The following is a 16,946-nucleotide window of genomic DNA, read 5'->3' on the forward strand; positions in this document are numbered from 1 at the left end:
CTTTCCTGAATGGATATTGTTACAACCTTTGCCACCACTAAAAGGTGAATAAACAGGACTCATGGGTCACGATTTGCAAGGTAGATCAGCAACTTGAAGTCTAACAATAGACAGAATCCATCCCAAGTACATTGTTCCATGTTTGTGCTGTCTCCAATAACGACAAAAGGAATGAAGAAAAAGATGGGTAAAACACAGAAGCACTAAGATTTCCAAGTGTGCAAGGAAACCTGGTCACGTTTCTGTGCCAAAATCTAGCACTTCAAGAGATAGTCATCAAAACAGCTATTAAAAACCACCTCCAACATTCTCAGAAATGGAACAAAAATCAATTGGTTATGCTAATGATTACTGCGATCAAGTGGAAATTTGAGTAAAACTGTAATATGTAGAACCTGATTTAAAATGGCACTCACCATGAAAGAGCACAAGGCTCTACAAAAAGAGAAATTTTTATTGACAGTGACTATTACATTTTCCACATGTTGCTTAATAGTGTCCCACAATGCCAACTAGAAAAAGAAACTGCTCATTTTTCTCTTGCTTTTCTATATCATTATAGCCTTCACTTGAATAAGGGTGTGTTCTTTCATCTCAGTCAAGGCCATTACTTATTTTTCTGTGTTACCTTATACCTCAACATGCAAGCCAATTTAATAAATATCAAATCTGGAATCAAGGCTCCACAGTCTGATAAGTTACAAAGCAAGAAGATTCCATAGCTCAACTATTTGTTGATTAGAAGCGGCAGGAGAAATGTCATGCCCTGGCAGCTTGATGGGAAGAAAGAAAAAAATTAAACTGAGGAATATAAGCAGAATCTTTGTTAAAGGTAGATAAAGGAATCTGTGACAAGGTACAAGCCACTCAATTTGCAAGTGAATGTCTTAAGTGTTAAGATGCTTTTCTCTCTCCTCCTAGTGATAATACTTAATAAATTTAATTTTGTAAAAAAAATACAAATACTTTTACACTTAATACATAATACTGTAAGAAATTTAAATAAAGTGTATGTGTGGTATATCTCAGCACCATCATACAATAGCATTGTAATCCTGTCCCAAGCAGACAAAGAATTGCATAACAACTTAAGTCTTCTAGTCCACCTTATTATGGTGTTTTTCTTTTGTGAAATTGGATAGCAAGAGACTGTACCACAAAGTACAAATTAATTAAACAATCTACTATTGTTACCTAGATAAATACAGCATGAGGAGCCCCACAATTCAGCAATGCTTAATCAAGCCCTTCAGGGACTGACCCTTTCCACCAGTACCACTAGGCCTGGAGCACTGGTTAGGAGCTCTGTGGACAAGGATAGAGGGGCTCTTGCGGATGCTTGGCTAAAGATGAGCCAGCATGGGACTCCGAATAAATCAAGGCAAATAGCCTAGTGGGCTGTGACAGGAAAAACTGCAGGGAACTCAAGTGAATCCACTGGAAGGCATCCAAGATGGTCAGAGGGTGGAGGAAGCAGGATTTGAGAATATGGGATTTGTTCAGCCTTGAAGAAAAGAAGGCTCCAGGGGGCTTAGCAGCAGAGCCCCAGTACTACAGGAGATGGCTGAGAAAACAGAGCCAGGTTATGCATGATGGTGTATAGTGGAAGGTTGAGACACACCCATCCTTCCATAAATAGGTGCTTGCAACTGGATGAAGGGGAGTGGGCAGGGAAGGTTTCACCATGAGGATAACCAGACTTCAGAATCCAGAGAGGTTGTGGAATCTCCATCCTCAGAGACTTTACAGCTTCACACAGCAATGGTCTTAATGCTGGCTCTGCCTTGAGCAGGCTAAATACCTCCTGAGATCTCTTCCAGCCTGAGTGACTCTGCAACTCTAAGTCATAAACACAAAGAAACTCCTTAGATAGAACAGCAAGAAAATAATTTCTGTGTGATTATTTATATAACCCTTGTACTGCTAATGAAGCTGCCTTTTCAAATGTCTGAACAACTGATTTGAGGACTAATGTATTTGACTATGGTATCATCAAATTAGGAGAAGAAAGTTGCTCATTTCTCTAGCATTATTTAGTTTGGAGAGGCAATTTAGCAAAAAGCACCATTAATGTTGTATGAAGAACAGAAACATCTGAATCATCAGCAAATACAAGCAGTGGTTTAAATAACCTGCTAACTCTCACATGGCTTCATGGCTTGTCACTCTCAGGAAATAAACAGGCTAACACACCAATATATCTCCTACTTGAAAGTCCAATAAAACAGCACTTATTCTAAAGAAAAACAATTCATTTAAATAGTTATTTCACCCCAAACTGTGTCATTTATTTCTTATGGGACACAGGAAGGATCACAGGAATGACAAGACAGGAAGCAAATTTTGAAATGCTCATTTTATGTAAAAGCATTTAGCTGAACATTTAGCTCCAGCTGCTAGAGCAGTGATTTTCCTAGAGCTGCTTGCTATACTACAGAAGCAAACACTACATTCAAGAATTGCCCAGAGCACATATATGGATATTCTGCAAGAAGACAACATAACCCTCATTTTTCAGGTGCAAAAAAACTAAGGTTGCTCTCAAACTTTAATTATCATTGACATGAGTTATGCCTGAAACATACAAAAATAATTTGGCATGGGGCTTTTTTGAGCATGCTTTAAGGTTAGTTATACATTAGATATACATGAATTCCCACAACGGCAAACAAAGAAAAAATATTCCTTATGCAGCCAGTAATTCATCACCAAAACAGTATAGTTCACAGAAGTATAACTGAATGCCTTGTCCTGACGCTGGCTTGCCTGCAGCAAAGCACAGAACATACCCCTCCACCAATACACAAATGTACTGCCTTACATGACGTGATATTCTTATTGACTTCAAATACACTCCTTATTCCTGCTCTCCTAGAAGTCTTATTTTTTAAGAAATCATCCAAGGGATCACCACATCCCAAAGGGGGAAAAAAATACCCCACCAAAACAAACATACAAAACTACAATAAAACACCTCCAAAGAAACCTAAAACTCAAACACATCCTTTCAGACACTTGCTGAAAACTATCACATCAGAAATCAAAAGATGGCATTTACCTGGCATAAACCTTGCATTAAAAGGAGACTGAAGTGTGGTAGCTAAGAGATGTCATGATAGCATTGAGTTGGCTTGGTGAAAAGGAATTAAGTAAATGCATACTAACAATCATTATTCCCTGAATCACTTCCACAACATGTTACCATTTCTAACACCAAAAATTACTCTCTGGTAGCAACTCCTGCTCCAAAGCATCAAATGTAATTCTCATCAATATTCTCCTGGAATAAATAGATATGCTCAGAATTCCTTAGAAAATAAATATAATTCTTTTGCTGGCCCAAACACCAATGTTCCTTTCCTCAAAAGAAATAAAAGGCCAAGCTCATTGCCCTATAGTTCAAGGCTTTGATTAAAAATCAATTGGGCTGCTCATGCCCTTACAATTATCTAGTTGCTAAAACACTACTGAATTAGATGCAAAAAGAGGTAAAAATGAGACCAAAAGTCTCCCTTTCATTCCAGAACAATGAGCTTGCTTATATATTAGTTAGGACCTCTTATTTTCTAAGCTGGGGCTCTACTCAGAGTAAATTTTCCCCAAAGAGCAAAGACCTCTTGCAGTGACTGTGAGAACTATCTTTTTGCTTTTTTAGCACAGTATTTATTTCCTGGTCTTCTGCTGGGAAGAAATGAAGCAAACTGATTTCCAGTAAGCTTTATCAAAAGGCAATCAAAAGCTCAGCATCATTACCAAAAGCAAAATCGCATTGATTAAACAGAAAAGTCATGCTAATAAAAACCTGATAGATGTAATTGTGACTTTCATCTGCACAGAGCAATGAAAAGAACAAAAGATAAAGATATGTTAACAAAAAAAAACCCAAGAGACTGAAGCAAATATAGGCAAAACTACAATTTAGTTCTGAAAAAGGTATTTCAAAGTCCCAGCTAGAACAGATTTTTCATTCTTATAAGACAATAGATGCTACATGCAAGGTATCATCAAGTAAAATCAACCTCACTGCATATTAATTTAGTTTAACTCTGTTCTTAATCCAACTGGATCTCTGTCGGCAAATTTCTTGATTTTGCAAATTTTGCATATAAAACTGCAGTTTTGAGCCAAGAGTTTTCTGAGGACATGTTGCAGGAAAACAGAACTGAATTTCAGGCCAACAATTCTTGCAACTAAAATGTCTCATTAAGCTGAGACATTACTCTCATTGAACAGCTCTGGGAACAGGTATTTGGTACTTGGCTTTTCAAATACCCTGTAAGAAAAAAGGCAGCATTTTCACACATGATTTAAAAGTATCACCTAGTGTACTAGGGGCTCATCACCACAAAACAAAACAGAAAAGTTAGACCAAAAGGGCACTGGTTTAACTCCAAAGCACTTTCCTAGCATCGCCCTACTTGCCTGTGCAAGTCATAAGACCAAGTCTGGATAATACAACTAACCTGGGATTGAAGATAGTACCAAACTGACTCATTTAGGTAGCTGTGGTTTATATAAAGGGTAACGAAGAAGTCATTCTGAACTTTAAAAATTCTTGGAAAATACAAAAATGCAGTCCAAGTTCGTGGACTCAATTTGAATACCTAGACCAAAACAAAAGAGACCTCTTTTGAGGGCACTTAAAAAGAAAAAAAAAGGGAGAGATAAAAAGCCAGACTGACACAAAGAGCCTTGGGTAAGAACTTAATTCAGCTGTAATCTAGGTAGTGATTTTAATTATACTGCTGAGGTAAATTATACAGTCAGAGGATGGGCACAAATGGCAGATTTGGCATCTAAACAATGTTTCTGGCAGAGGCAGAGAAGGCAAAGGAAATAATAGCAGGAAAAACCAAAAATGCTTGGCTTAAATACCATTTCAAATTGCCAAGGGCAAATATATCTTTTGTGAAAGCACCTCCACACTCTTAAACGCCACTTGTGCCATTCACAAAGCGTTCAGATTCCATCAAAAGAGTATTTTAGTCACACAGATTATGGAGCAATGGCTGGAGTGCTTTACATAGCCTTGGCATAAATCAACAGCTCCTGTTCCACTAGGACTTATTTTGTCTTCATAAATAACAATACAACTAAGGATGAAACTATGTTAAATCTATCCAGGAACTAAGTTCACATCTTAAAACAAATAGGTCAGTAAGCTGCATATCAACAACTCATTTAAAGAAACACTTTGGAGCGACCCAAATAACTCCCCTAAACATGTACAATGGTGTCAAGCACCTGCTTGATACATGCTAATACAACAGCACTTTTGGTAGTGGTAGCTCCCATTTTTACTTACATGTACTCAATGTGGATAGCATAAAGTCTTCTAATAGGGAAAAAATGGGGTTAGATGCTGAACAAAGGCTTAGAAGAAAAACCAACTGCTTTCTTTTTGTCCCCAAGACTTGGGTCCATTTGCAGCATTCACCAAAGAACACATCCCTCAGACACTGAAATAAATAGCATCTGGGAATAAAACTCACCATAAATAAGTTGTGACAACACTCCCAGAGGTGAGCTGACTCAGAGAAGGATCCACATTACCTCCTTCCTCCCTTCTACACCAGCAAAAGCTGAGTCCTCACTGAGGAGTCATCACAAAAACTCCCCAAACTTTATCCCAAAGGCTCCTTCCCCCTGATCAAAGCCAGGTGTGAGCCATTAGCTGAGGTGCTTCCATCACCTCCCCTTGACACAGCTGTACCCACGTTGTAAACGAGTTCTTGCTCCTGAAGTAAGTCAGAGCACAGAGGGACTCTCAGAGAGCCCTTTCTTCCACCTGCCATCCCTCAGGGAAGGTGGAGCCCAGCTGCTGTGATGTTACCAGTTATGAACAAAGTCCACATCGCCACAAATACTGCTCTGCTGTTTGAGGAGCCAGCTGTGCTCCTGGCTTTGACTGCAAGGTGGGCAAATCCCTGCAGCAGTGAACAGGGAGGAGTGGCACAAGGTGGTTTTACACTAAGTAACATCCATCAGAAAAGTGTTAACAGAGATGACAGCATCCGAGTCTCTTGTTAATTACTTGACTATAAAACTTAAAGAGCTTTAAGTTGACGAGCGTTCTCAATGGGACAGACATAATTAATTCCCTAGGAAGGGAATATAAACACTTTAAAAAATGCATACTTCTATGTACAATGTAAATTATGTTTTCCACATTTCTACTTCTTTCCCATCCTCTCACAGACCAGAAAACATCTAGGAGATATATATCTCTTTATGTCTCAGCACTTTCACCATAGAAATAAATGTACAAGTTAACTTTCCAAGACTTAAATGACAACAAATATGATATATGAAACAATATTTAGAACTAAGAAAAATGCTATTACAGGAAAAGATGTGTAACTCCTGTAGAGTATATTTCATTTATTTCATTAAGGTGAGACCATTTTCTATTACTACTAAATAGTCTTTATTAACTACTAAAAACCAAACAAAACTGAAGAAGAAAATGAAAAAACCAAAAAACAGAAATCCCCGTCTTTCAAGAGTACCACATATTCTCACACTGCTTTTAGCTTTAGTAAGCAAGAGGACAGGAAACATCCAAAAGCATTATTTCTACTATTTTTAAATGTTTTTTCTCCTCAGATGTTTCTAAGCAGCAAGACCCAACAATGTACTATAAAAAAGTTAGTGAAATAGAATTGATTAAAGCAGTAGGATTTTTAGAGATGCTGTGAGAAAAGCACAAGGCAATGCTTCCAGTGACACTGTATTTTCTTTTAAATAGCAAGAGGATATTTAAAGAGTAATACAGTGTTTTAAGTAAGCTATTAAAATCTAAGTTTTCCTTAGTAGAAGCTAATCTCATTGTTTGCATTGTGTGGTTTTTTAAGGACAAATCAGGAAAAAAGGGTCATGTTTAACTTTTTATATAATAAGGTGTGACAGAAAAATACTCTTCAGGCTTTATATGGGAAGAAAAACGTACTGTCACTTTTTCTTCCCATTCCCAAGTTTTTTTCTCCTACTCTATGTGCTGTATTGGCAAATGGAAATAAGAAAATGTCCTATTACTTTCTCTTCTCTAACATCTTCAGAAAAGAACCTAATTTTTTAGATTTTTTTTTACACTGGGTAGAAAAGACCATCTATTTCTCTCCTACACATTTACCCATTTAAATTTTCAAGACACATCTAGCTGAGCTTGGGAATCTCATTGGGGTTTCAGTATATTAGGAAGCTCAGATTTTAAATCATGACTGAAAATCTGAGTTCTCCTGAGTCATGGCTGTCTGATTACTTGCACTCACAAACTAATTTTTACAAACAAGTCAACCGCCTTGCTCTCAGGCAGTTTTGCTTCAGACTCTATTTCCCACATGCAGGATGAGAAAGATTCCACCTCATTTGACCCCCTTCACGCACAGGTGGTGTGAAGGAGCCTTTTCTGTCTGACCACCCAGGAGCCAGTCTGGCAGCCACACTCCTGGCACCAGAGACTTCAGGGACTGAGGCTCTTCCACAGCAGGAGATGAGAAGTGTTCCATCATCCAGCGTAACACTCCCTGCCGCGGGGAGGTACCTGGGCATTCCCACCTGAACCTGAGTGAACATGAAACCCAGCAGGCTCTGTGTTTTCTCAACTTCCTTCACTGGCTCCAGATTGTAGCTTGGAGAGAATGAGGTCCTCAGCACTGAGAAGACCAGAAGAAGAGGACCAGAAAAATGCCATCAGGATCCACAGAGTGGTGATATTTTCTCTACTTAATTTCTCTGTCGCACTCTTCTCTCTCTCCTCCTCTCTTTTCCTATTTCTTTCTAGCTCTCCCTCACACTGGCTGTTAAATAAAAATCCATACTATTGACTTCAGCATATGGTTGTGCCTGCTCCTTAATTTGGGCAGAGACATCTCTCTAATAATTTTAATAACCCGACGTTAACAGCAGGTAACACCTGCCCTTGCCCTCTTGCTTCAACACCAAAACTTTATTGGACTGCAACACAGACTTGCTTCATGTCAGTTACTCTGCACAAAACCAAACAAAAAACCCACTTCAAGATGTCTGGGAATAAACAATATGATAAAGGGATGTGCACATCCCTTGGGGAAAAACTCTGCAGTTCTCACTGTGCTGTAGAACGGATGAGGACAAAGGCAACTCTGCATCTGCTCTGGGAGTCAGCCATAGCGTGGATTCAAAGATGAAAGTAACAGCTGAAAGTAAATTTCATTAAGAATCAAGTTAACAAATTACTACCAGACTAGGAAATCCCTGATGCATTTCCCACAGTCAGTAAACTTTAGCTTTTTCAGACTCAAAGGGTCAAAAATTAAGGTTGAACTGTGAGCTGTTAGACAGTAACATAAAAGCCATTTGGATAGCTCAGCTGCTCCTGACAAGGTATTACAATAGGATATCTAAGTCTCATAATAATTTACAGAAGATGATCCTGGTTTGGATGACAGCTGGCCTCACAAAAACTTCATTTCACCTTGACTCTATTTTACCCATAACGTGCTGGCAGACAGAACAAGGCAAAGATGCTGATAAATACAAAGGACAAACAAAGAATGATCCTTCTGTCTTTGCCTTTGAATCTTCTTCCTTAGGCTGTTCTTGTGACACATTGTGTGTTTCAAACATCAAAATATTTTTAGGCCTGAAATATTTTGAGACAGAAAATACAAAACTAGCACAAGCAGAATCTAAGGAGTATGTCATTGCTCTTCTCCTGCACGTTTTTTTCCAAGAGCTTTCATGTATGCCAATGTTGCACATCATGAAGTACTACACTGAATGTCACAGTGTGTGACAGAGTTATGTAATTTTCACATTTGAAACAGTTGCTCTGTCTGAGGCATAAACTCATTTTTTTTTTAATGAATACACATCTAATTTTGAATAAATATGTTTATTTGCACAAAATGAGGTGAGCAGCACGCATATCGTGATGCAGAGAAAATCAGTATGATGTGTGTTGAGTGTAGTTAACTGATTATAGCTGGAGCTGAAGTTTAAAACTCCTGAATTGTCTTCCAAGCTTATTATAACTGGAGTCTATGGTACTTTGCAATATTACAAAGAATCTTGAAAAACAACTAATATTTATAGGATAAATTAAGATTAAGTGAAAGGCATGTTTAGCAGTATGACAATGAAAAGTTGCTTGTTAAAAAAAAATTAAAAAGTCATTAGTGGCATAAAAAATTCAGGGTAAGTGTGAAATGACCTGGGCTTGTTGTTTCTATGGAAGTCTTCTCAACCATGCCATGTGAAGATCTGCTCTGCTAAGAATTTTTCATAAAATCATAGAATAATTCAAGTTCAAAGGGATCTCAGCAGGTCACCTGCTCCAATCTCCTGCCCAAAGCAGGGTCAGCTGTTCTTTAAATAATCCTTCCTAAGAAGCCATTAGTCATTCCCTCAGAGCCGAGTTATCAAAATGATGGTGAATTGTTTAGTAACCTGATTACAGTGATTAATTAATCAAGCCTGAGTTTTGCTAATCCAATTACAGTACTCCCAAAGAACTCAAGGCGTGCTCGGATGCACAATGCAGTTACTCGTGATCCGGGGCAATTCATAACATTTTGAGGATGAGGACAGTGTGGTTTGTTTAGCAGTGCCTTTGCTAAGGGAGTGTAGACATAGGCATTCTCTGTTAAAGAGCCAAAGGGTTTAACACTGCCTGTTAATTGTATAGGGTGGGACAGAACGCTTACAAGAGCTTCTCTATGGATGGGCAGCCAGGGCTCAGGCAGCCATCAGGAAGGGGAATTTTACTGCAGATCTAAGAGTGAGAGTGCAGCTCACCAATGATTTGTAACACAAATGGGTCACAAACAGCACAGCTGGCCACAACTGCCTTTTAATGCAGCGCTGGTAGAGAGCAGCCTGTCCCTGAAAATATGTATCATCACATAGAATGTATTTCCTCTGTGCACTTTTGGAATGGCTATGAATGATACCCTATTTCATTTGAGCTAATCTATTTGTTTATTTTGGGGAAGAAGAACCACAATAACAAGAAAACTGAAATTATCAGCTCGTCTGATGATCACAGAATTCAATCCATACAAAGCATCTTCTTTACCTCAACACATTATATAGCCCATAAGATCAGTACTATTCTGGTGCTTCAAGGAGACAATACTGTTTGCAGATAAAAGTTACAAAGAGACAGCTTCTGTAAAAAAGTTTGCAGCTACTTACAAATTAACATACATCTTTGCTTAGACAGATTCCACTGACAGGACTCTCCTGGCATAAAATACCACAGCCCTATTGCTGATCTATGCACTTAAAATGATTCAGTCCACCAGAATCCAAGTCATTCTTCCACCGGGATTCTAATGTTCTGTTTATATAGAATTGCTCTTGTTCTTCAAGAAAAGAAAAAGGCAATGCACATAAACTAATGGGATGATAAACAACTGCTTATTTGAAGTGGCATTTAAATTTACTCTCTAATCCTGCAACCACTGGGGAACCAAACAATTGTGACGAGATCACAAAAAAGCAATCGTAAATATATGGATCTCAGTCTAAAGGGAATACACCTGGGGAAATACAGTTACTTACTGTGCATGTTTCATAACAACTGAGGGGCTTGTACAGACAGGAAACATTTGTTAAATTCTATTTACCAAAAACATAAGTAAAAAACACACAACACTAAAACACGATACAGAGTTGCAAGGTTTGAAGAAATCTCCAGTACAATAGGGGAAAGTTTAATGCATACTATCCAAGATACAGAGAAGGTGACAGAGAAGCAAGCTAAAAATAAACCTTGTGGGTGGCAGTGTGGGCGTGTGATTCCACTGGTTTAGCCTGAGAATTTTTCTCAAAGCCATACAGAAGGTCTCAAGTGCATCTAGTTAAAGCCTACTTTTAAAACTGTTAACCACTGATATATCTCAAGAGTTTTTTTGTTTGTTTTTTTTCATTGTTACATCTGTTGACTTCTCTCCTTTCCTTCTGACAGACACACTCTACCCCCTACTTTAACTCTCCTCCACTTCCAAGTCTGTGCCTGTACTGAAGACAACCTCTCTGGGTATCTGGACTTCAGTGACAACAAACAATCTGAAGTATCTTCATTTAAATAATGCTTTCAATTATACTGTATTTCATAACAAAACCACAGAAGCCTGCTCTTTTGCTTCTGCTGTTGGGATGTTTACAGTTAACCAGAGCATAATGCCATAATGTCATCTCACTCCTAAATTCAAGGCTGTGTGAAAAGAGCAGAGAGGAATGCACTCCAGTTCATGTATTATTGGCTCCCCAGCCCCCAAGTTTAAGAAGGCTACATTCAAAATCCTTTTCTGTAATACCATCATGATTAAATGACTATGTTTAAAGCATTTAAGTTTATAAACGGTACTGAAATAATTTGTACAGAATTGATACCATTTCTCTTCACGAGCACAAAATCTATCACATTCTATCATGAAAAGCAGTACTTTTCATTCATTATACAATGGAAACAATCTCCCTAATACTCTAAGCAGGTGAATGTTATATATTTCATGCATATCCTATACAGTTGCTGAGTGGGGACACAGCAAAAATAACACTCTACGTGCATCTGTAGAATTCCACCAGGGAAACAATTAAGCAGTGCTTTGACTCACTGGGGTACTTTTACTAAAATTTCCACTTTCCCACCTAACACAATAAATCAAAATTTATTTCAGGTCGTGGCCATCTCCATTAATGTGACTATACTTGCAGTTTTATACACCATTCATAAAATACCCCCATAAAGCCAGGCACAGTGGTGATACTATGGCTCCCCTGCACAGTCATTCTGCCCTTGCAGACTGGATCTTCTACAGCCATAATTAAATTCAATCAGCACTAATTTATCTTGTATTTCAGCCAAAATTATTATACTGAGATAGGCTGGAAGGAGCTGTAGGGCTTTCTTTATTCAGTTATTACAGGAATTGCATTTGTTTCCAACAACTAATAAATGGGAGTCGATAACAGCTACAGGACAATCCAGTGGCAATGATGTTAAGCTATGCAGATTAAAACCATTTCCAGATCTAAGCATAAAAGGCACTTAAGAGAGGTGGAAATAGACATTTTCAGTCTAAATGTACCATTAAAAAATTAAACTTTTCATTAACTGGGGCCAAACCAAAGACTTCCAAGCTGTCTTTAGAACCAGAAGGAAAAGGATTTGTCAGCACAATCTGTAAGGGTGACACCATGAGAACTGGAGATATCTGAACTGTAGAGTCTGGCAAATTCTAGAAGGGAATAAGTGAGAGAAAACAAGCCAGCATCAAATGTTGAACAATTACTTTGAAATTACAAATAGCCTCGACTTCAGGAGTACCTTGCCTGATTCTTCTTTCCACCCATGCCTAAAAAATTAATTAGAAGTAAAGACAACTGCACATAAAAGAATAAAAAGGCAAATAACTCAATAATTCACAATTTCATCATGTAAAAATACATTCAATTGTATTAAATAATGTTACATTTTGATCACCAGATGTTAGTGCTATTCTGCTGTATGCCCAAACTACCTTCATGGATACAGAATTATTTTTCAGCATCTATATTACTGTTCTCTGTGGAGCTATGATTTACATGAGGATCTAACCCTGTTTTCTTTCCTTAAACAAATTTAACATTTCACATGAAATCCATTTTGCAGAACATCTGTTTAATCTTCATTATTAATACATGATCATCACAGATCTCATTCTGTTAGTTTCTGTATAAAACTAGCATCATGCAAGAAACAGCTAATTTATGAGAATTTCAACAACTAAAGTACATTCTGTCCTTCTCAAGTCCTAACACTTTTTTTCCTAACCAGATGATCAGCTTCCTGAATTGAATTATATTGTAATAATATCTGAGGTAATTTTGCCTCTGAAATTGGTGTTTAGACATTGTAAAGTATGATTAAACTTACAGTGCAATGTTGCCTTCGTCCACGCAAAAAACCAAACCTTTCTCTAAAACCTCCTTTTTCACCCCTACTAGGTGAAAAATAACTAATTTCAAAGAATGTACTACTATTAATGCATGACCTTTTCCTCATTATGCTAACAATGCCTTGTAAAAAAGTTCATGAACAAAAAATACACAAATAGCTCCAGTGAATGAGAAGAAGGCACAGAGTAGCATTTTACTATTAAAACCACACAACACTATATCAAAGTTGGGCAACCCTACACAGCATCATGGATATTAAATATATTGAGCGCATGTGTCTAAGTGATGGAAATTATATACTGCAGCTAAACTCTGATAAAGAAATTGTGTCCTTGGGAAATACTCACTTTTTTTGATATTTTTGCTGATACTGTAGCCAAAGGGATCCCACTGTTTAAGTAAATTTATGTAAACCCTGTACTTGCCAGCCTGCACTACCTGGCAGTAGTGTCACAGGTACTGGAAAATCTGGCTGAACATCTGCCTCAACAGACAAAAAAATCTTTCAAAAACTGCTTTGTTGTGTTTCACCTGTTTGTACCTCCTCATTGTAGGGAAGAGCATCCAGTGGGGGGGGGGGGGAAAAAAGGCAGAATGCAATGACTAAAGGCCATAGAAAGAATTCAAACTTTTGGTCACAAACTTTATATGTTCACTAGAGTGGGAAACAAAATATTGTAACATAGCCTCCAACACTCCAACATTTTGAATCAATTCATAACTATGAAAACAGTCTCACATCCAGAAAATTTCAGAACATGCTTTTAGTGATTTATCCTTCAACTTTTACAAACTGCTTTAATTGTCTGGAATTTTTTTCTACTAACCAATTTTTTTCTGTAAATGAAGGGAAAAAAATGTCAATGCTGTGTAATAGTCATCCTGATAGCAACCATATTTCTTCAGATATTATTCTCTCATAAGTGTCAAGTCCTCCATTAATGTTTGCAAATACAAACAGAAATACATGACTAAAGTGCATTTAGTATATATATTAACTTTAAACATGAAATGCTGATGAGTTCTGATCAGCATAAAGATTCATATAGAATATGTACATAAGTGTATGCATATAAAATTTATGTTATTTATATTCTGCTTTACATCAAAGAGAATAATGATCACCAAAAACTGGTTCCTTATACAGGGCTATTTTGCACAGTAATACTAATTATTTTTTTTATAGCACAGCATAAAAATTGGAGGCATTAATCTACTGCACAATATCACAAACAAAATTAATATGGTTGGGGATCAGTTGTTATTTTTTGCCATCAGACACAAAATGAATGAACCATGAATTCCAGGATTAAAACAGAAGTGTTATGTCTCATGTCTTGGAGTAAACATGCTTGAGGTCTCTGATGATGATGATGGGAGAGGGTTAAAAACTTTACATGCATTTTAGATTGCCAACACTTTTTTGCATGTGCTTTTCCATTGTCCCCTGTGCATCTGGTCCAAAGTATCATCTTGATTCCTGTTACCCTTCAGCCCCTCCACCTAAGACTGGGATTTCAAGCAATATCCTGACCACACTCTGCCTACAGGAACTTCTGTCCATTCCAAGTACAAATGTACAAAGCTGGGGATAAAGTCTTGCTATCTCTCATAATAAATCCTTCTTAAGCACTACCCAAAGTGAAAATATCAGGCCATAACTCTGGAATACTAGCAATAATATTAGTTTGATATCTGCAGTTCTTGAAGGAAAAATATTGAATATTAATAGTTTTTAGTCAACACTACATATGCTTTAAGTGGAAGGAGAAAAGTCAATTTCTAAAGCTAACAATTAAAATTTCACTTGCTGCTGGTTACTTAGGGGTTAGGCCACTTAAAGTAATAACAATTTTGTTTCATTAATAATTCTAGGTAAAGTTAGCAAAATATAAACTTGGTTGTTTTGGGTTTTTTCCCAGAACCAGTACAGTCTCTTGCATTTAGACATTTAGTTTCAGAATTTGTGTCCTACTGACAACATCTAACTACAGCTATTAATCTGCTGGCCATAAAGCAGTGTTGTAAAAAAACCCCGATTGGGTTTTTTCTGTCAATAAACATTAACACAATATCTGACCTCAGTCTTTCCTAGGCTGAGCAGGCAAGAAGGGTTGGAGGAAAACTTCACCATCTTTTCATCACCCTAGAATAAAAGTAGAGCTTCACCAACTATCTAATTTATTGAACATAGAAATCTTACTAGTTACCTCAAACACTCATGCATGATTATCACTGCTTTGGTCAATTCACTGGTGATCCCTCCTCTGTGCTGTAGATTCCATTATTCTGATAAGCCAGTGACACCCAAGAGATACAATTTAATTATATTCTTCCCCTTCTAAAAATTAGGAAAGCACTTTCATTGTTGTCAAATCATGCTCTTAAAAGATTTGATTTTGTTTTCCACTGTACATGAATTCTTAGAAGAAAGGAGCATTTCACAAGGACCTAAGAGAACCCTCAAAGGATGATAAATTCCTGTCAGAAGAAGCTGGGCACTGTCCAGTTGATAAGAGAAGCTGGGGATGAAGGAGTAAAATTGAGCCAAGGAAGAAGCAAGGAGAGGCAGGGAAAAGGAGAAAGTGGATTTGGTTTTGCTTCTTATCGTCCTACTCTGTTTTTAATTGGCAGAACACTACAATAAATTTTCTCCAGACCATGTCTGCTCTGCTCAGGACACAACAGGTCAGCAATCTCCCTGTTTGCTGACCCAGGAGCTTTCTCATCTTGTCCTGTTCCTGTGAGAAGAACTCACTCTGGTGAGAAAAGGGAGTGAGGCAGTGCCTGGGTGGGCACCTGGCATTATCCAACCCACCCCAGAGAGAAGAGGGACATGAAGCCTGGGTGCTGCAGGCACAGAAAGGCAAATTCTCATGAACTGCAATACTCAAGTCAGGAGGGCTGCTGACACCTTTTTCTCCTCATATACTGCCCCGTACAGATAGAAAATGAATTTCAGATGACAGATCTCCTATGTAAATTTGAAAACCCCACATTTGCAGCAGTGGTAAATTCTGCTATTAGATAACAGACACACATGATGATATGAACTTTGGCTTTTAAAGGTCAGAAGACTTTAGTGCTCTTGCAAATGAAGATCACTCCATTACAAAGTATGTAAACACATAACTAGTTTTAAACATATGATCCCACTTAGTTCAAAAGAACAGAGCAATGATACAAGTTAGATACTCAAAACCTAGAGTTAGATGACTATGATTTGATTCTTCATTTCTTAGAAATATCACAGGAACGTTTGGGGAGTAGAAGTAAAAAGTAAAAATAATATATAGAATTTAGCTCATTTCACCAGATGCTTAAAAGCACTCAATTCCAGTTTTATGTCTATTTTCTTTGCTGACTGTGGAAAATAAATTTCTTGCACCACCCCAGAATGATTCTACCTGTCTTAGCAACTTGCACTGGATTTTGCGTTTTCTGTAGGCTCTACCAACCTGCCCAGTAGGTAAAAAACACTGTACGAAAGTAAATATTAAATATCACTTGAGACTGAGTATCAAGTTTCAAAACTCTCTGACAGTGTACTGCAAAATATAAATTCCCACCTGAGAGAATCCTTTTGTTCCTATTCTAGGAAATGCAGTTTGGCCATAACTTTTATTTCCTCAGAAATATGTAATTTACATTCTTTCAGTTTAAAAAGGACACTGCAAAAGGTGTCACCTTTATAAAACCTGTTTCAATAAAACTTTATTTCCACGCTATACTTGAAAATTAATTTGACCTTGAATTCTAAATTTCAGAAAAGTGAGTCCACTACACTTCTTCCTACATGACTATTTTTAAAAAAAATTAGGAAAATATGACAGCATATCCACTGCATTGAGACCACAAATTAGGACACTTGGGAAAGAAAGATTTGATGCACCCTAGCTTTTAGGAAAATGTACATTATGGCTTGAAATATACTACCCCAATTCCCTTAGAACAACTAGATTTTTCTAACAGTTAATCAAAAAGTGTAGTAGACTTGCATTCTGGCTTCCCAAGATGGC

At 37.5% G+C, this 16,946-nt stretch overlaps 1 protein-coding gene across 5 annotated transcripts in view; it reads right to left on the reverse strand.

The window, feature by feature from the left end:
• GRID2 (glutamate ionotropic receptor delta type subunit 2) overlaps positions 1-16,946 on the reverse strand; it is a 677,007-nt gene that overhangs the window by 609,348 nt on the left and 50,713 nt on the right. The window contains exon 1 of one of the 5 annotated variants that reach the window (XM_064711071.1): positions 5,493-5,606. The exons of the other annotated variants lie outside the window; for them this stretch is intronic. The gene's annotated coding sequence lies outside the window, so the exon portion shown is untranslated. Of the gene's footprint in view, positions 1-5,492; positions 5,607-16,946 lie in introns of those variants that run through there. 5 annotated transcript variants of the gene reach the window in all.

This window comes from Zonotrichia leucophrys, chromosome 4 (assembly GCF_028769735.1).
Source record: "Zonotrichia leucophrys gambelii isolate GWCS_2022_RI chromosome 4, RI_Zleu_2.0, whole genome shotgun sequence".
NCBI lineage: Eukaryota > Metazoa > Chordata > Aves > Passeriformes > Passerellidae > Zonotrichia > Zonotrichia leucophrys.